This window comes from Vicugna pacos, chromosome 1 (genome assembly GCF_048564905.1).
Source record: "Vicugna pacos chromosome 1, VicPac4, whole genome shotgun sequence".
Lineage (NCBI taxonomy): Eukaryota > Metazoa > Chordata > Mammalia > Artiodactyla > Camelidae > Vicugna > Vicugna pacos.
The window spans coordinates 16,731,122-16,751,564 of NC_132987.1; the positions used below are offsets into that span (position 1 = coordinate 16,731,122).

Genomic DNA, 20,443 nt, shown 5'->3' on the forward strand with positions numbered 1-20,443 from the left:
ATTTGTATGTCATCCTTGGAGAATTGCTTGTTTAGGTCTTCTCCCCATTTTTGGATTGGGTTGTTTATTTTTTTCTTATTGAGTCGTATGAGCTGCTTATATATTCTGGAGATCAAGCCTTTGTCGGTTTCACTTGCAAAAATTTTCTCCCATTCCGTAGGTTTTCTTCTTGTTTTACTTCTGGTTTCCTTTGCTGTGCAGAAGAAGCTTGTAAGTTTCATTAGGTCCCATTTGTTTATTCTTGCTTTTATTTCTTCTAGGAGAAAATTTTTGAAATGTATGTCAGATAATGTTTTGCCTATGTTTTCCTCTAGGAGGTTTATTGTATCTTCTCTTATGTTTAAGTCTTTAATCCATTTTGAGTTGATTTTTGTATATGGTGTAAGGGAGTGTTCTAGCTTCATTGTTTTACATGCTGCTGTCCAGTTTTCCCAACACCATTTGCTGGAGAGACTGTCTTTATTCCATTGTATATTCTTGCCTCCTTTGTCGAAGATGAGTTGACCAAAAGTTTGTGGGTTCATTTCTGGACTCTCTATTCTGTTCCATTGGTCTATATGTCTGTTTTGGTACCAATACCATGCTGTCTTGATGACTGTAGCTCTGTAGTATTGTCTGAAGTCTGGGAGAGTTATTCCTCCAGCCTCTTTCTTTCTCTTCAGTAATGCTTTAGCAATTCTAGGTCTTTGATGGTTCCATATAAATTTTATTATGATTTGTTCTAGTTCTGTGAAATATGTCCTGGGTAATTGGATAGGAATTGCATTAAATCTGTAGATTGCCTTGGGCAGTGTGACCATTTTAACAATATTGATTCTTCCAATCCAGGAGCATGGAATATGTTTCCATTTTTTAAAGTCTTCTTTAATTTCCTTCATCAATGGTTTATAGTTTTCTGTGTATAATTCTTTCACCTCCTCGGTTAGATTTATTCCCAGATATTTTATTACTTTGGGTGCTATTTTAAAGGGGATTATTTCTTTATTTTCTTTTTCTGTTGATTTATCATTAGTGTAAAGAAATGCAACTGATTTTTGAACATTAATTTTGTAACCTGCTACCTTGCTGAATTCTTCAATCAGCTCTAGTAGCTTTTGTGTGGACCTTTTAGGGTTTTCTATATATAGTAACATGTCGTCAGCATATAATGACACTTTTACCTCTTCTTTTCCAATTTGGATCCCTTTTATTTCTTTCTCTTGCCTGATTGCTGTGGGTAGGACTTCCAGGACTATGTTGAATAGGAGGGGTGATAGTGGGCATCCTTGTCTTGTCCCAGATTTTAGTGGGAAGGTTTTGAGTTTTTCACCGTTGAGTACTATGCTGGCTGTAGGTTCATTCCTTTTCGTTATCTTTTTCTTTAGGGAACTTTGGCAGGTTAGCTGGGGAGAGTTTGGTTGTCTTAGAGCTTGCATGGCCAATCTTTTGTTTTTTCGTCTTAACATATATTATAATGGGGAAAAAAAAACTTGTTGTTTTCTCATGATCAAGAGCAGTAGTTTGGAATAAAGGGTAAGGTAAAAAGATGGGGAGGTAAGGAAAGAAGTGTTTAAAAATGGAAGGGAAGAGAAGAAGAAGCTGAGAGATAATTGGTGAATAGAGGTTCAAAAGTTTATCTTTCCCTTTGCCTCTGGTTTCAGTTTGAATTAGCAGTTGAAAATTGCTTTTCCAGTAGCATATAATTTGTGACTTTTAGATTATTTGCTACCTGTAACAGACATAATTTCTTTATCGTAAAATTTGGATATAACTGTCATTGATTTTATATGTCCATACAATTGGTGATGTAATTTTTAGCATGAGGTAGGAGGAATAGTGCAGGGAAGGCAATTATGTAGCAGGCACTGTACTAAGTGTTTTACATATTATTTTGTTTGATATTCACAACAACCCTGTAAGTAGGTGTTACCAAAGCACAGAGAGGTTAAGTTGCTCAAAGTCACACATAATAAATCTCAGAGCAAGAATTCAAACTGTGATGTTTCTACTCTCTTCTAGTTAATCTTTTGTTTATCCTTTTGCTTCATTTTACAGTTCCATTCAGTCACTAGGTCTTGTTGGCTTTTTAAAAAAATTTTTATTGAAATATAATTCACATACATACAATTCACCCATTTTAAAGTATGCAGTTCTGTAATCAACCACAGAAAGATAAATGAGAAAAACATTACATGGAGACTAAACGACATGCTACTGAAAAACTGGTGGGTCAACAATGAAATCAGAGGAAATTAAAAAAAAAAACAACCTCAAGATGAAGTGTACAATTCAGTAGCTTTTAGTACTTTTCAGATAGTTTTGCAACCATCACCACATAGAACATTTACACCACCCACAAAAGAAACCCCAATCCTGTTAGTTGTCACCCTCTGACTTCCCCTACCCTCTGTCCTCCTAGACAGCTATTAATGTACTTCTGTCTCTATAGATTTGTTCATTCTGGACATTTCACATAAAGGGAATCAAATAATATGTAGCCCTTTGTTGGCTTCTTCAGTTAGCATAAATTTTTAAGGTTCATCCACTTGTAACCCCTCATTATTGCACAACCATTTTTTAAATCTTAACATGTATTAGTATTTTATTATTATTGCTGAATAATATTCCATTGCATGGATATGCCAGATTTATCCATTTATCAGTTGATGGACCTCTTAACTATTATGAATGATACTGCTATGGATATTCATGTATAAATTGTTTTTATTGTGGTAAGATATACGTAACATAAAATTTACCATTTTAACCATTTTTAAGTATATATTTTGTGGCTTTAAGTATATTCACACTGTTGTGCAGCCATCACCACCAGCTGTTTCCAGAACTTTTTCAGCTTCCTCAGCTGAAATTCTGTACCCATAAAACACTAAAGTCTTATTTGCCCATCCTGCAGCCCCTTGCAACCACCATTCTGCCTTCAGTCTCTATGTATTTGATCTCTCTAGGAACTTTATTTAAGTAGAATCATACAATATTTGTCCTTTTGTGATTGGCTTATTTCACTTAGCATCATGTTTTCACATTGTAGCATGTCCTTTTAAAGACTGGTAATATTCCATTGATTGTATATATCACATTTTATGTATGCTTTCATCTGTTGATGGACACTGGTTGCTTCTGCTTTTTGGTTATTGTGAATAATGCTGCAATGAATATGGTGGGCTTGGGCTTTGGTAACCCAGAATCTCAGCATCTAGGCTAAACAGAACTCAGTCTCGTTAAGGTGTACCAGGGGTTCAAATTCAGGAAAGCACAGGGCTGTGTCTATGCTGATAGGAAACTCAGTTTTCTTAGGACCTGCTTGGAAAGGCACTGCTTGGTATGCAAATATCTATTCAAGACCCTGCTTTTACTTATTTTAGATGTATACCCAGAAGTAGAGTTGCTTGATTATATTTTTAAGTTTTTGAGGAATCCAAACTGTTTTTCACAGTGGCTGCACATTTTACATTCCTCCCAGTAATGCACAAGGGTTCTAATTTCTCCACGTCTTCACCAATACTTGTTATTTTCTGCTTTTTTTTTATAGGATTAGCTACCCTAATGAGTGTGAGGTGTTATATCATTATGGTTTTGATTTGCATTTTCCTAATGATTAGTGATGTTGAGCATCTTTTCTTGTGCTTATTGGCCATTTGTATATCTTCTTTGGAGAAATGTCTATTCAAATTCTTTTCCCATTTTTTAATTGGGTTGGTTTTTTTGCTGTTGAGTTGTCAGTGTTCTTTATATATTCTGGATATCAATTCCTTATTGGATATGTGACTTGCAAATATTATTTCCCATTCCATGGTATTGTCCTTTGGCACACAAGAGTTTAATTTTGATAAAATCCAATTTATCTAATTTTTCTTTTGTTGCCTGTGCTTTTGGTGTTAAATCCAAGAAATTATTGCCAAGGCTAATGTTGTGAAGCTTTTGCCCTGTTTTTTTTTTTTCTAAGAGTTTTATGGTTTTTCGCTTGTCCATTTAGGTCTTTGATCTGTTTAGTATATGGTGTAAGGTAAGAGTTCAACTTCATTTTATTAATTTTTAGTGAATATATGTTTTCATTTCTCTTGCTTATATAACCAGGAATGGAATTCCTGGGTTACCTGGTAGCTATGTTTAGCCTCTTGAGGAACTGCCAAACTGTTTTCCAAAGTGGCTATACCATTTTACATTTCCACCAGCAGTGTATGAGGGTTCTGATTTCTCTGTGGCTTTTTGAATCCATACTACATTACCTTCTGACTAGCTTAGTTCACAGTTTACTTGGCTGGCCTCTTTGGTGAAAATCTCACAACTCTGCCTTTCTGCTGTCCCTTCACCAGTCCATAGTGTTGTTTGTTGTATCATAAAAGTTTAGAGCTGAAAAGAACTAAGAGTCATGGAAGTCAAACCATTCATTTACAGTTGATAAAACAGAGAAGCTAAGAGATTTGACTCAAAGTTATACAGTGATAATGTCAACATCAGACGCTCTCCTGTGTGTATACCTTTCATTTTATTAAATCGTGTTTCCATTTTCTGTGTCTAAAACTCTTTACCTGATTATCTTTACCAGGTTTCTTCCCCATCCTCTTCCGTAAAGTACAATTTAAAAGCAAGTAGTTGTGTGCAGGTAATTTATTTGGCAGGTGATCTGGGGTATCAAGAACAAGAGACCAGGGTGAATGAAATAAAAGAAGAAAAGCCAATACAAGACTGTGTTATTAAGGGGGAGGGTATAGCTCAGTGGTAGAGTGCATGCCAGGGCACGAGGTCCTGGCTTCAATTCCTAGTACCTCCACTAAATAAATAAATTAACCCAATTACCACCCTCCCACACCCCCTACCAAAAAAAAAAAAAGAAGAAGAAGAAGAAGACTGTGTTACTGAGTTATTAATTTATGTGGCAATTAGGGCTTAATCCCTGTGGGAATTTCTGAGAATCTAGATGCTTTTCAAATTATCTATTCAGGGATGGACGAGCGTAAACTGTATCATGTGTTCTTCTCCATAAGTTGATGATTGCCTCGGTAGGGTATAAATTCTTTCTCCTTCCCTCTCCCGTTTTAGGGCTGCAAACAAGAGCCTGTCAAGTGGGTTCCCAGTGGTGTCTCACTTCATGGCTTTAACGAAGCTGTAGGGCAGGAAGAAAATGAATCACATTGAATACTGTGGGAGAAGTAAGTCAAAACCTACCTGAAATTATTAGCCTTAGGTTATGACTAGTGTGGTAGGCAGAATAATGGTGTCCTAAAGATATCTACATCATAATCTTATAAACCTGTGAATATATTACCGTGCATGGCAGAAGAAACTCTGGAGACAGGTTGATTTTTCTGGATTATCTGGGTGGGCCCAATGTGATCACATAGAGCCTTGAAAGAGGGAGACAGGAGTGTCAATTTTAGAAAGAGATGCAACAGTGGAAGCAGAGGTTGTGATGATATGGCTAGGAGCCAAGGAATGTGGGCAGCTTCTAAGAAGCTGGAGTAGGCAATGAATGAATTTCCCCCTAGGGCCTCCTGAAGGAGTGCAGACTTTGATTTTAGCTCTGTAAAACCTGTTTGAACTTGCCTCCAGAACTTTAAGATAAGAGGTTTGTATTGTTTGAAGCCACTAAATTTGCGGCAGTTTGTTACACAGCATTAGGAAACTAATACAGCTAGAATCAAAGGAGAGTTGGATAGCATGAAGATGAAGTGTAAGAGAATTCTGATAGAATCTGTCTTGCTGTCAGCCTCTCCTTTGATTCTAGCTGTTTTAGTTTTTTGCTGTGTAACAAACTGCCACAAATGTACCTCTTGCTCTACTATGATCTACTTGGGCCCTGCATTGTTTCTAATCCTTCACTGAATCACTGCAGTCTCTTCAACAGAAATTTAGAAAGGGTTGGTGGTGCAAGCTGGTGCAACTTGCTGATGCAGCTGGTCTTGAGCCAAGGATTAGTATTCATCATCTTCCTCCTTCACCACATGTTTTATATTTCCCTTGTGCGGGACCAGCAGGCAGTCCAGCTGCTCTAGGCTGCTTGTGACCTGGAGACTTCCATCTTTGGGGGACTTGAGCCCTTAGTTGTCTTGCCCCTTTTTGGCCATGGTTGCTGCAATTTCCTGTTTTCTTTGTTAGTACCAAGCATGGAAAACACCCTGAGTTTCAGACAGATTTCTCCCTGTCCACACTGTATACAACAACTCCTAATATAGTCAGTCACTTATCACTGCTGGTATATTTCTTTCTTTCTTTGCCTGCTAGTCTGTCAAGACTAAGGAGGAGCCTCAAGTGTCCAGGTAGTGGTTGTAGCTTTTTGTAAAATGCACAGTCTTTTAATTACATTTCAATTAGTAAAATTCTATTTATATTAATCACATTTCAATTAACACAATTGTGATAAGGGTTATGTAGGAAACTTTCAGAGCCATGAGAGCATGTAAAGGGAGAGAGAAACTAGCCTATCCCTGACATTCAGGGATTGGAGAAGATTTCTCTTAATTAGAGACTGGATGGATGAGTTGAAATTAAGTGGATAAAGAAGTAGGGAAGAACATTCTAATAGAGAACATGTGTGCAGAGGCTCTGTATCAAGAAGGTGCTTGGTGCCTCCCTCCTCTGGAAGCCTCTCTTCCATTGACTTTTGTGGTTGTAGCTTTTTAGGTTCATTGGAACCCTTGTTGTATCATCAGGTAGAAGCATTACCCACAGGACCTCTAATACAAGAGAGGTTTTAAATTGTGGGTATGGGACTCCCAGATTCCGTAAGTGAGTTACTGGGGTTGATTGGGGAAAGAGTCAGTCCAGCTTTTATCTTTGGGCTTCTGGACATGTGCATTCTAGATAACAGGGATGCAACACCATACTCTTCAGTTCAGTGCATATACTGTATCCTGGAAGACCAACAGGATGACTGGTCAGCTGAGCCTTTAATATGCCACTCCATCATTCTGGCAGTGTGGCAGTTTCCTCATGATGTGATATGTAGTAGGACCAGTGGATGCCATGGTCAAATGCTTATTGTTATTTCTCCTTCACCATTAAACGAGTCCTTTGGTTTGAGGTGGTGTTAAGATGGGTCTCATTTTGGTAAAGCAAACATTTTGAAGCTGTTGGGTAATAGTGTCGGGCAGGGGTACTATAAATGTTGAGGGATGCTTTGGGCAGGGAAGGCAGTCCCATTTCTAGAGTAAAGTAAATTCTACTCCCTCCCAGAATGCAAGGGTTCCCAGCTCCATTATGCTGTCTGTTCAGCTCTATGTCTGGTAAGTTGCTATTTGTATTCTCTGGTGATACTAATCTCACTAGAACTTTCTCTCTTTTAGTAAGGCTTTTTATAACATTTTTCAAAGTAAGTTAGTGATGTTTTTGATAATAGGGGATCTGATGGACAGAAGTGTTAAATTTAATATAGTAAACTTATATGATTCCTTTTATGAGGAATTCAAGGAAAGGCAAAAACTATTGTGATAGCCCCTTAGTAGTTGCTAAGAAGGAGAGGATTGACTATAAAGAAGCACAAGGGGACTTATTGGGGTGATTAAAATATTTTAGATCTTGATTGTGGTCTGGGTTATGTGATTTTATGTACTTGTCAAGACTTGAACTCTACACTTAAAATCAGTGAATTTTGTGTGTGAATTTTATCTCACTACTGATTTTAAGGAAAGCAGAAGATTTAATGTACCTTTTTGTCAATCTTTTCCATATTTATTTTTTTCCTTTATAGATAGTGCTTTTTGATTCTTAAGTTTGAAAAACTTTTCTCTAGGGTTTTTTTTTTTTTTTTAAATTTTAAGGTGAAAGCAAGTTTATTTAGAGAGAGAACACACTTCACAGCTAGTGGGGTCCGTCTCACTCAGAAAGGAAAACAGCTTAGGAGATATGCACACTCCATAGGCAGAATGTGGGCCATTAGGATATTTTTTTCTGACTTTCCATTTTGTTGATTTCTGCTCTTTATTTCCTTTAATGTTTTGAAATGTACCCAAGATTTGGTTTAATCAGGTAGAGTAAAACACACACACAGTCATGGAAATGACTGTCATGAAGGAGAAGTTTTTACTCACATTTCCTTAGGAACAGGAGCCACACCACCCTGGGCCACCTGGGGAAGCACCAAGGAGACAAAAGGAGCAAGGTGAAAGTATAGTCCAGAGCCTTTACTGTTGTCTGTGAGAAGGAATGGATGAGGCAGGGTAGGTAAGCTTGAGCAAGTTTGGGTTTGGATAGTTTGAATAATTTATAGCTCTGGGTGATAGAGGTGGTCTTTAGTTGTCTCTAGTACATGACCCTGGGGTAATTTAGGGTAGGGAAAATATTGGCTTGGTATTTGAGTGTTTTTTGATGGAGATGATTGGGGATATGGGCTCTGGACTGGTTGGTTGTACATCAAAGATGTGCTTTCAAGCTATCTCCAGGGATTAGGTAACCCTGGGAGGGACAGTCTTTCCCTGGGTCCGAAGGGCCCTACCATGTCAGAGCATTATAAAATATAGAAAATTTTATAATATGACTAATACACTTAAGCTTTCTTAAGATTTGCTCTGTTGCCTTTTTCCTGTTTTTTAATTGAAAATGTATTAGTTAAGCATATTTAGTTTTATGTTTTTGTTACAGCTGCATTAAGGCTACAAGCTGAGCTCCACATTTTGATAGCTTAATACTTTTATTGTTGCTTGGTTCTTATTTTATTTCTATTATGATTTTTTCTTTTAAATTTTTTGGTCTAGGAGGCCATTTTTAATTTTTCAAACATCTAAAAATGTTTTATTGATTTCAACATTATGGTCAGAGAAGGTGGTCTTAGATATAAGTTCTTTGAAATTTTTTTGTCTTTCTTTGTGAATATATGATCAGCTATTTAAAATGTTCCATGTATACTTGAAAATATATATTCTTCTGTTTGATGGAAGTTCTCTATGTAACTGTTAGATTAAACTTAATGATTTTGTGGATCAAGTATTCTATATCCTTACTTACCTCTTATCAGTTTTTAATATAAGTGTATTAGAGGTTCATGCAGCTATTCAAGATGAATTTTTCTTGTAATTATATTAGTTTTCCCTTGTTTATATTAAAAGTGAGGTATATATAAAATTTTGATATATTTCCTTAGCTTATTTATACTTTTATTACTATATATATAATACCTCTTCATACCTATTAATGTTGCCATAATATTATGTCAGTTATTAAGATTGCTACATCGTCTTTTTTTGTGTTGTTCTTTGCCAGAATATTTTTTCATTTATTTTCAGCCTTTCTCTACTATAAGCAGCTTTGTATTTTGTATTTTATTTTTATATCAAATCTGATAAGCCCGTATAAATGAGCTAAACTCATTTACATATAGTTTATAAGTAGACTTATTTTTTCTTGTTTTGTCTACTCTTTTCTTCTTTTTCTGTCTTTTGATGAGTTGATAACTGAATACTGCCTGTAACAAATACTGCCTGTAATCATTTTGTAACAAAGTGGGAATATAGAATCCTACCTATTGACCTCATTGCCACAGGTACCCTATCCTTATGTGGCGTCAACCTCAGTCACATCCTTGTGTGCCTGATATGCTAAGAACTGGTGGTACAGTGATAAATATTGTTTCTATCTTAGCAGTGATGGTATTCCTGAAAGTAGCATTAGAAACTTACCCTTCAAAAGTACTAAAAAAAAAAAAAAAAAAAGAGAGAAAAGAAAAAGAAAAGAAAGAGTTGATAAACATGATTTTCAGGGGAAGAAAATAGCATATGTTTCTTTATAATCTCAAAATAGCCTTTTAGCAGAAGGTATGTATATAAGCTATACAACCTTTTGGCTTTATTGTATTAACATTCTTCACAAATATCTGCAGGGACCCATATAGTTTTAATAATTGGTTGACCTAATAGATTTTTCAATTTTTTAACATATTAGGATGGGTATAATATATGTCTGCTCTAAAAAAAGCAATGGTAGATAAAATAGAATTTTAAAAAATAAAACCTTGTTGGGGGATACAAAGCAAAATGGCGGTGTAGAAGGATGCTCGTAGCTCACCCTCTTCCACAAATACACCAAAACTCACATCTACGGACCTACTCAGCCAACCAGAGCACCTGCCGAACTCCAACAGAACATCGTGCTCTTTGAAAGACAAAGACGCCAAAAATGTGGCAGGAGAAAAGGAAAAAAGAAGAAAAAGCAAAACAGTGTGGGACCGATCCTGTGGGGAGGGAGCGGCAAAGGAGGACTGGCGCTCATTCGCTGGGTCTCCCCTCTCCAACGGAGAGGCCAGCTGGACGAAGGGGGAGCCTCTGAGGCTAAGATCTGCCCCGAGCACCCCCTGACCAACAGAACTGAGTTAAACAGGCACAGAGGGTCCCTGTGACACCCAGCCTGAGATGCTAGCCGGCAGCTGGGGCCGGGACAGGCTGCCCGAGCTAGGTGGAGGACTGGGGCGGCTGCACTGAAGCAGCCCCGGGGGACTGCAGGGTGCTGTGCACTGTGACGGGAGGGGATACGGATCTGAACAACTTCAGTTTCCCATAAATTGCGAAAAAAGCAAAGCAACACAGCTGGTGTGCCCTGGGGGGATGGGCGCCATAGCCTTTGTCTCCTCAGACCTGCGCCGCCGTTACTGGCACTTCTCGCGAGAAGAGAGGTGGGGAGCAGCCACAGCCGCCATATTCTCCTGTGTGCAGTGCCCGGGCGGAGGCGGGGCCGAGACCTGAATCCGCACCCAGGGGCTCTGCAACCTCCTAGGCAGGACTGAGACTTGTTTACAGCCTGAGGCAGACAGGATCTTTCTGCCCTGGCACCTCAGAGAAATCATGCTGTCAAGACAGACAAGAAGCTGAGATTTGGCACGGAGCAGGGGCGGGGCTGTTCCACAGTCTTCCCCGAGCCCGCCTTCGGGGCGCTGACCTGAGGCGGAGCTGGCAGCTGCACAGAGCAGCGGAGCGAATGGCGCTGGGAGAGGGCAGGTGGTCACTTGCCTTCCTGGCAGGAACGCAGCACCTGACCACAGTGCTGGGAGGGGGCATGATCTGCCCACCTGCCTCGCCTGAGAGCAGCATCTGACTGTAGCATCGAGAGGGGGAGTGACCCGCCCGCCTACCGGGTAAGAGCTCAGCACCTGACCCAGTGTTGGGGAGGAGGCGTGATCTGCTAGCCAATAGCCGCTGGGAGCAGCACAGATGAGGGCGCCAACAGAGGGCTTTTGGAAATAGCAAGCTGAGTTCATGAAACAGGGCGAAGACACAAAGACCTCTTGATAAAATCATTAAGAGCACACCGTCTCCGGGAGAACTAGATAATTGATACTCCTTAAGCCACAGTGCCAGAGAGAGATGAACAATATGAAGAAGCAGAGGAACCACTCCCAATTAAAAGATCAAGAGAAATCCCCTGAAAAGCATGGTCAAGGAAATAGACATTGATGGCCTACTAGATCAAGATTTCAAAAAAGGAGTGATCAAAGTACTGAAGGAACTAAAAGAAATAGTGTTTAGAGATATAAAATATGTCAGAAATGAAATAGAAGCTATAAAGAAGAACCAAGTAGAATTAGTAAACTCATTTGCTGAGATGAGAGCTGACCTAAAGCCTGTACAAAGCAGGCTAGCTAATGCAGAGGAATGAATAAGTGACCTAGAAGACAGGACAACAGAAAGCACCCAATCAGAACAGCTGAGAGAAAAACAAATAAAAAACAATGAAAACAATATAAAGGACCTATGGGATAATATAAAGTGTGCTAATCTACACATAATAGGGGTTCCAGAAGGGGAAGAAAGAACAAAGGGGATTGAAAAGATATTTGAAAAAATCATGACTGAAATCTTCCCAAACCTAAAGGAGTCAGATATCCAAGTAAAGGAGGCTCAGAGGGTCCCAAACAGGAAGAACCCAAAAAGACCCACACCAAGACATACCATAATCAAGATGGCCAGAGTCAAGGATAAAGAAATGATCCTAAAGGCAGCAAGAGAAAAACAAAGAGTGAGTTACAAGGGAACCCCCATAAGGCTCTCAGTTGATTTCTCTGCACAAACACTACAGGCCAGAAGGGAGTGGCAAGATATATTCAAAGTCCTGAATGAAGAAAAGATGCAGCCTAGGATACTCTATCCAGCAAGGCTATCCTTTAGAATAGAGGGAGAGATAAAGAACTTCACAGACAAGCAAAAACAAAGAGTTTAGCACACTAAACCCATGCTAAAAGAAATATTGACAGGCCTACTCTAAATAGAAAAGATGCAGGATGTTACAAAAATGAGAAACTCATAACTGGAAAGGAAATAACTGCCATGAATTACAAAAACAATAAGCACAAAATTGTAAAAGAAGACATCTAAATCATTAAGAGTGGGAGAGGGAAGCAAGGAAAGCCACTGTGGAAAGTCGTATGGAGATTCCTCGGAAGACTAGGAATAGACTTGCCGTGTGACCCAGAAGTCCCGCTCCTGGGCATGTGTCCAGAGGGAACCTTACTTCGGAATGACACCTGCACCCCAATGTTCATAGCAGCACTGTTTGCAGTGGCCAAGACATGGAAACAGCCTAAATGGCCATCAATGGATGACTGAGTAGAGAGGATATGGTATATTTATGCAATGGGAATACTTTTCAGCCATGAAAACTGACAGCATGACGCCGTCTGCGGCAACTTGTATGTTCCTGGAGAGTGTCATTCTAGGTGGGGTTGGCCAGAAAGAGAAAGAAAAATACCATATGAGATCGCTCATATGAGGAATCTAAAAAAAAAGAACATAAATACAAAACAGATACAGACTCATAGAACACAAACTTGTGGTTGCCAAGGGGGTGGGGGATGGGAAGGGACAGACTTGGATTTTAAAATGCAGAATAGATAAACAAGATTATACTGTACAGCATAGGGAAATATATACAGGATCTTGTGGTAGCTCATAGTGGGAAAAAATATGACAATGAATATATATATGTTTATGTATAACTGAAAAATTGTGCTCTACACTAGAATTTGACACAACATTGTAAAGTGACTATCACTCAATAAAAAAAAGTAAAAGAAACAAAAATCTTGTTAAAAATGAGATAAATTCATCTTTGGAAGTAATGGGCTAGAAGTGCAAAGTGGGGTTGAAGCCTTGGCTATGGCAGGATTTGGGTATGGAAATAGTTGAGGTGGTCCTGAATTCATGTCCTGTAAGATCATAGAGACTGAAAGAGTCTCACATGATACTGGGGACCAGAGTTAGTGATACTGAGTAAAACCAAAACCTACTTGTTATAGGAGGTAAGCTGCAACTGACTACTGCTTGAAGAGTATGACTTAAATAGTCACATCTAACTCCAAAGGAAGCTTAAATACATTTTTTTTTTCTTGTGGTTGCTGGTGCTGAGCTCAGTTGGAGAGGTAGACACTTAATGGTTTCTGCCATATGGAAATACAGAAGTTATAAGAACTGTACAAGAGAATTTCAGATTCAGTGGAATGAGTATATAGAGAGGAGAAGTTAGGTAGATGCATAGGGAAGGGATCGACTAACTGCTCACAGATGCCTGGGGAAATGATGCAAAGAAAACAAATGTGAATGAGATCATAAAGGATATTCAGGAATTTGCTGAACAAGGAAGGGCATGCTGTATTGAGGACTGAAACATCATGTGAAGGGAGCTGGAAGTTATGTTAATTCTGTAAGTTTAATTACCATGTGAGTGGTATTCTGTAGAGGTGCCAAGTATACAAAGTGAAACGAGACTTTGTCTATTTTGTCTAAGAACTTCTTGTGTAGGGAGACATTATTTAAGCAGCCTGTTTTAATGAGAAGATGTTGAGTGCCTTAATAAAGTAAATAAAAGGTGGTGTAAGAGCACAGTGGAGAGGTACCTAAATCAGCCTTTTCTGATGAGGCTTTCTAGAGAAATGACTCTTGAATTTAGGTACCAAAGAAGGAGTAATACACAGATAAACATCCTTATAGAATACCAAATTCAGGGAGCAGAACATGGATCTTTATGTATGGGTAGAGCATAGGTACAGAATATGGAAAGATATGATTATGTGAAGGTGTTTTTATTCTGAGGTCTAGGAGGAACCGTTGAAAGATTTTGAGCAGAAGAGTTAAAAGCTCAGGTTATGCTGGCTGTACGATGGAGACTAGGTTGTTTAGAATTTAATAATTAAACAGGAAACATGATATTGTTTAGGAAAGACTTTTTTTGTTAAAGGAAAAACTCTTAAAACACTTTATTAAAATCTTATTTTTACTGCTGTGGAAAAAAAACAGTAATACCATTTTTTTTAACCTTATCATAACATGTTCCCCTGTATATCATCTTCATCAGCTGATTTATTTTAAAAGTCATGTAATTCACATACTACCATTGTTTTATTGTTTATGTAAATTATCTAAACAGGGTTTTGACACTTGAAGTGGATTTAAGTACAAAGAACTAAAGTATCTAATAAAAAATGAAACAAAAAGGGAAACATTAGACCTTAAAAAGTTTAAATTATATTTTTTTCAACTTTTTTATTGTGGTAAAATACACATAAAATTTACCATCCTACCCCCCCCCCCCAGTTTTGTTGAGATATAATTGACATACCTCACTATATAAGTTTAAGGTGTACAACATAATGACTTTACTTACGTACATCAGGAAATGATTACCACAATAGGTTTAGTGAACATCTGCCATCTCAGTTTGTTTGTTCTTGAAATATAATTGACTTACAACACCTATGTTCCTGGTATACAACATAGTGATTCCATATTTCTAAACATTTCAGAATGATCACCATAAGTCTAGTTGTTGTCTGTCACTAGACATAGATATTACGTAACTATTGACTGTATTCCCCACACTGTATTTCATACCTGTGACTCACTTATTTTGTCACTGAGAGTTTGTACCTCTTAATCTCCCTCACCTACTTTTCTCCTCCTCCAACCCCTACCCTCTGGCAACCTTCTGTTTACTCTCTGTATCTATGACTCTGTTTAGTTATGTTTGTGCATTTGTTTTGTTTTTTAGATTCCACATATAACTGAAATCACATAGTATTTGTCCTTCTCTGTCTAACTTATTTCACTTAGCCTAGAATCTTCTAGGTCCATCCATGTTGTTGCAAATGGCAAGATATCATTCTTATTTTAATAGCTGAGTAATATTCCATTTGTATGTGTGTGTGTGTGTGTGTGTGTGTGTGTGTGTGTGTGTGTGTGTATCTCACATCTTCTTTATCCATTCATCTGTTGATGGGCACTTAGTTTGCTTCTATATCTTGGCTATTGCAAATAATGCTGCAATGAACATAGGGGTGCATATATCTTTTTGCATTAGTGTTTTGGTTTTCTTTGGATAAATATCCAGAAGTGAAAATCCTGGATCATATGGTAGTTCTATTTGTAAGTTTTTGAGGAATCTCTATACCGTTTTTCATAGTGGCTACACCAGTTTATATTCCCACCAGTGGTGCATGAGGGTTCTTTTTTGTCCATTTTCTCACTGACACTTAATTGTTGTCTTTTTGATAATAGCCATTCTGACATCTCTGAGTAAAGTCCTGAATTTATTTTTGAATAAAACTTACGCATAGAGGCCATGAGGGGGAGGTAAAGTGCAGCAGTTAATGTGAAAGATGTACAAATGTTACAATTAATTGCATGTTAAATATGTCTGGGATTTCAGGTGACCACAGGTTTGGCGTATGACAGGAGAATATAGTTGCTTAAAGTAATGATGTAATCTAAACCTTATTTATACTGTATATCTTGGGGAAATGATAGTTCCACTGTCCCCTGTGCTGTGTGTATTCTTTTGGAAATATGTACACCTTGGAACAACACTTTTAAGGAATACAGTACTTAGAGTATACTAAAGAGGAGTGGGATACTGAGGGGTAAATATAATGAAAAAATTAAAAAACGCAGTACAAATCTGGTTTTGTTTAGTCTGGGAAATTTAAGGGGAAACTTAGATCATATTTTTAGTGCTCAAAAAAGACTTGGATTTTATCTGATTCAGGTTCCTTATTTTACAGATAAGAAAATGGAGTTTCAGGGAGGTTGATAGGACATTCCCTGAGTCATAGCTAATGACACAGTAGTGTCTAGAACCCAAGTATGTGGTTAGAAAGGAAATTGAATGTATCATAATCATATTTTATTTGGAGGGGCAGTGAAGCAGGGCTGGGACTAGGGTGAGGCAAGCAACTAAGTTGCCTAAGTACAGAACTGAAGGAGGTACTCACCCTTAGGTGCAGACCCTGCACTTGGAGGATCCTTATTTATCAACGTAATGTGTAAACATGGCTTAAATTGTCAAATAGGGCTAAGAGGTACCTCCCAGCCCTACAGATTAGGAATAACCTGAGGAAGCTAGACGGGTTGGTGGTAGAAGAGAACTATCCCTGAAGACCTAGCCCTCTTTGTGCAGTAATATAACAGTTTGCAAGCACCTGTGGAGAATTGCATCACTTTGTGAGAACAGTGTGGGGTGTTCTGTCTTGAGGCCTGGACTGGCTCCTATTCTCCTTTTTCCCTTGAATAAGATCTCAGAAGGTGAAGATTTTTCTTTGTACTTTTAAAGCTATTTAACCTACACAACGACTTGAGAGTTACTCAGGCTTGGCTGAAGAGTTAAGAGAATCTAGACAGATAATAAGTAATAAAGAAATAAGAGATAACCCAAGTGTTTTGCTGTCATAGCCTCTGGTCTCTAGTTTTTGACTCCCATTTTGTTTTTGAGAGTGGAGTTACCTAGTTCAGCTCTACTCTCCTTAGGTAAAGGACATGATTCTTTATGATGGTCTTTTCCCCCAGCACTTAGGGGTTAAGAGGCAGTCTAGGCTGAATAAAATTCCTACTTCCGTGTTTCAGGAAAATACTTTGTATTTCCCAGAACCTCCAGGATGGATGACATACAGAGTAGAAAAGCCCTCCTCCAAATATGAATAGTCCCCTTTTTGGCATTACCCTGTATGAGGGGAATAAAACCAGAATGTACAGCCTGTCGTAGAACTAGTGGATATAAACTTGTTACGCTGCTTCTCTGGATCTGTCCTGTTTTGTACTTGATACCAAGCTTGCCTTCTTAGGACCATTATATTTTTTTATTCTTTAGGTCTTTGGAATTCAAGGCAGACCATGTGTTTTTATATTACATTTTAAAATAGGTGTATTCTGGGAGCTTAGAGTTTTATAAAGTGAAAAGATGGGTGGTTTTATTGGTCTGGTCCAGTTAGAGGTAGCTAAATGTATAAACAGTAGCAACACACTGGACCTAATTTACAGATGCAATTGGCATACTTTGTGATGCTAATTGGGAGTGGAATAAGTTTAAGTCAGCACTACAGATAAATTAATATTAACAAGAAATAGAACTTTTCCCACTAGCCTATAAGCTCTTCCAGGACCGCTTTAGCTTGTAAGCTGGTTCACTCATAATGTGCCCAGCACATAGTAGGACCTCAAAAAAATAACTGGTAAAGATGTTTACAAGCGAAAGCTTGATAAATTCAGTGATTTGGTTGTTTATAAGCTCCACATAGTGTTCAGTGTTGATTTTCATTAAACCCATTCCAAAGTGTTTATACACACAAGCACACACAGAGTTGTTAAATTTGGAAATATCTGTACTTGCTAGTATTGGGATTTCCTTAATCTCCATCTAGCTTTTTGTATTCTTGTTTCTGCTTATTTTTCTTCCATCTGAAGTCTCCTTTCTTATAGTATTTTCTCCCTTTAAATTTGATACTCTTTTTTTTTTCAGTCAGTTATGATGCCTATTACTGTCTTATATATTGGCCCTATTTTTGTTTTAACAATTTTTCATTTCATAAATGAAATTTATGAAAAAAATTGGGGTTAGATTCTAGATTGAAGAATGATTAGGTTTGGGGGCTTAAAAACTGAAATCTAATCTTTGTTTGCCTCTCAGCTTCATTGACAGGTTCTACATGGTGACGTTTACTCTGAGGGTACGTGCTCTCAGATTTAAGTCTGTTGGGAAAAGAGTGTCTTCCCAGTAACCCCTTTAGGTATCCCAGGAGTCTTTCTGGAGTTTTAAGCCCATTCTCGAACTAGTCACAAGAATTAAGGGAATTTAATATTCTGATTGGCCAAAATGAGTTGCAGATACTATATCTGAGTTGGTGCAACTCCACGTGAAGAATTGTGGAATAGAATTAGGGGTGGGGATAGAGAGGATAGTTTCTCAGAAAGAAGTTGAGATAGTATAACAAAAAGAAGAGAGAATAGATGCTGGTACAGCATAAAAGTTAGCTATTCAGTATTTTGATTGACTGAATTTTTTATTTTTAAGGGATCAGTGAGGCTTTCTACATTTTTAGTCATCAATATATGAATATAGTTTAAAATGTCAAATAGTGCTAAGAGGCCTATAACAAAAATAGCAGTCCTTTGCTCTCCCTCTACTTTTCTCACCCCTTTGACTCAGGAAGTAATCACTTCAACTTCTGTAGCTGTTTCTAATGATGCTTGATGAAACGAGAAGAAACAGCTAAAAAAAGGTGAGAGTGATTACCTCGAGGCAAGGGGGAGGAAAAAGGAGCAGAACTAAATACTGTTACTTTTGTTATAGGCCTTTTGGCACTATATGAGATTCTAAACTATGTTCACGTATTACTTTGATAAGTAAAAACTTTATAATGTCTTATTATCTCTTATTCATTAAATTTAGACATCTGCTGGTTTTAAGATAAATGTTGGCATTCATTTTCTTAACTTATCTTTCTTGGCGCCACTGTCTTGATAAAATTACATACTCAGATTCAGTGTTTTCGTTAGTGTGACCACATAACCATGTATGTATTGCTTACAGCTGACCCACCTCCTATGACTAAATATCCTGTCTTGTGTAACTTATTTTTTCTTGAAATTCACAAGGAACTTATTAGATTCTCATTTAAAATTTTCTTTGAATTTATAGCTTAGCCTTCCCACGCCCACCAAGAGTTCTATAAAATTCGTATTTGTATAATTTTTCATGTGGTCAGATCTGTCAGGTTACCTGTCAGGTTTTTTCTTTTTCCTGTAATCGTATTCCAGTTTGGACTGTTTATTCTAGGCCTGCTTCAGAGCTTAATTTGGTTTTGTTGACATCCTAGAAATCTTTTTGCCTTTCTTCATTGGTTCCTCTGCTTTCAGTGTCTTCTTTTTTCTTCCTTGACTCCTTTTTCTTGCTATAGTATGTTCTCTAGTTATTTCCTGAGTAAAGGTACATTGGAATTAAATATTTTCGGAGCATGCATATCTGAAAATGATTTTATTCTCTCATACTTAATTAGTAGTTTGGCTGTGTATAGGAGAGTTATCATTTAATGGGTGTAGAGTTTCAGTTTTGCAATATGAAAATTGTTCTGAAGATGGATGGTGGTAATGATTGCATAACACTATGAATGTACTTAATGCCACAAAACTGTACACTTAAAAATAGTTCAGATGATAAATTCTATGTGTATTGTATGAGTTTGCTAGGGCTACCATAACAAAGTATCATACACTGGGTGGCTTAAACAACAGAAATATGTTGTCTCGAAGTTCTGGAGGCTGGAGTCTGATCTGAGAGCAAATACTGGCAGGTTTGATTTCTTTTGAGATCTTTTTCTGGCTTGTTGGATGGTTGTTTTCTCCCACTGTCTTCATGTAGTCTTCCCACTGAGTGTATCTGTGAACTAATTAGCTCTTAAAATGACTGGATTAGGGTCCATCCTAATGACCTCGTTTTACCTTAATTACCTTGTTAAAGACCCTATCTCCAAATTGTAGTTACATTCTGAGGTGCTGGAAATTAGGACTTCATCTCAATTTGAGGGGGTGGGAGTTCAATTCATAACGTATATTTTACTACAATTTTAAAAATACACATAAAAATGTGATTATAGTCAATTATTAACCCATTTATGTTTAGTTGTTATGAAGTACGATAAGAATTAGATCAGTTAATATGTTTACATTTGTTGTATTAATTTGACATTAAATTTTTCATTATTTTACACTTTTGTCATAGGTGGTGGTTTATGCCATAATTGCTTACAATTTAGCAGTATTAGCAAGATTATTATACTGCTTTTACAATAACATATAATGACTAAATTATATAAAATGTACTATTCTTCAGATTATGAAATGATAATGCATTCTTATTGTGATCTTGATATAGCTTATTGTAATTCAGAGAGTAAATAAGTAAAGTTTTGTGATACCTGACAAAATAACCATATAAGGATTAATGCCTTGTATATAAAAGACATTAATTAAATCAGTTGTTGAAGAAATAGAATTATAATCTATATTTTGAGAGCAGGATTTTTGCTTGATATGCCTGTCTTTACTCTCAGGCTTTAGCTCACTGTTCTGGTCTGTGGTAACTACTCAGTAAACATTCGTTGAATGAGTAAGTGAATGAATTTTGATATGCATGGGACTTTAATCTTTGTCATTATTTTGTGCTTTCTCATATTAAGGATGTTTTTAAAGTGGTATTTTCA

General features: G+C 37.4%; 1 protein-coding gene across 4 annotated transcripts in view; it reads left to right on the top strand.

Annotated features, from left to right (window-relative positions):
• Positions 1 to 20,443, top strand: part of NCK1 (NCK adaptor protein 1) — a 69,507-nt gene that overhangs the window by 17,742 nt on the left and 31,322 nt on the right. For 2 of the 4 annotated variants that reach the window (XM_072956727.1, XM_072956705.1), the window contains exon 2: positions 5,041 to 5,150. The exons of the other annotated variants lie outside the window; for them this stretch is intronic. The gene's annotated coding sequence lies outside the window, so the exon portion shown is untranslated. The remainder of the gene's footprint in view (positions 1 to 5,040; positions 5,151 to 20,443) is intronic. 4 annotated transcript variants of the gene reach the window in all.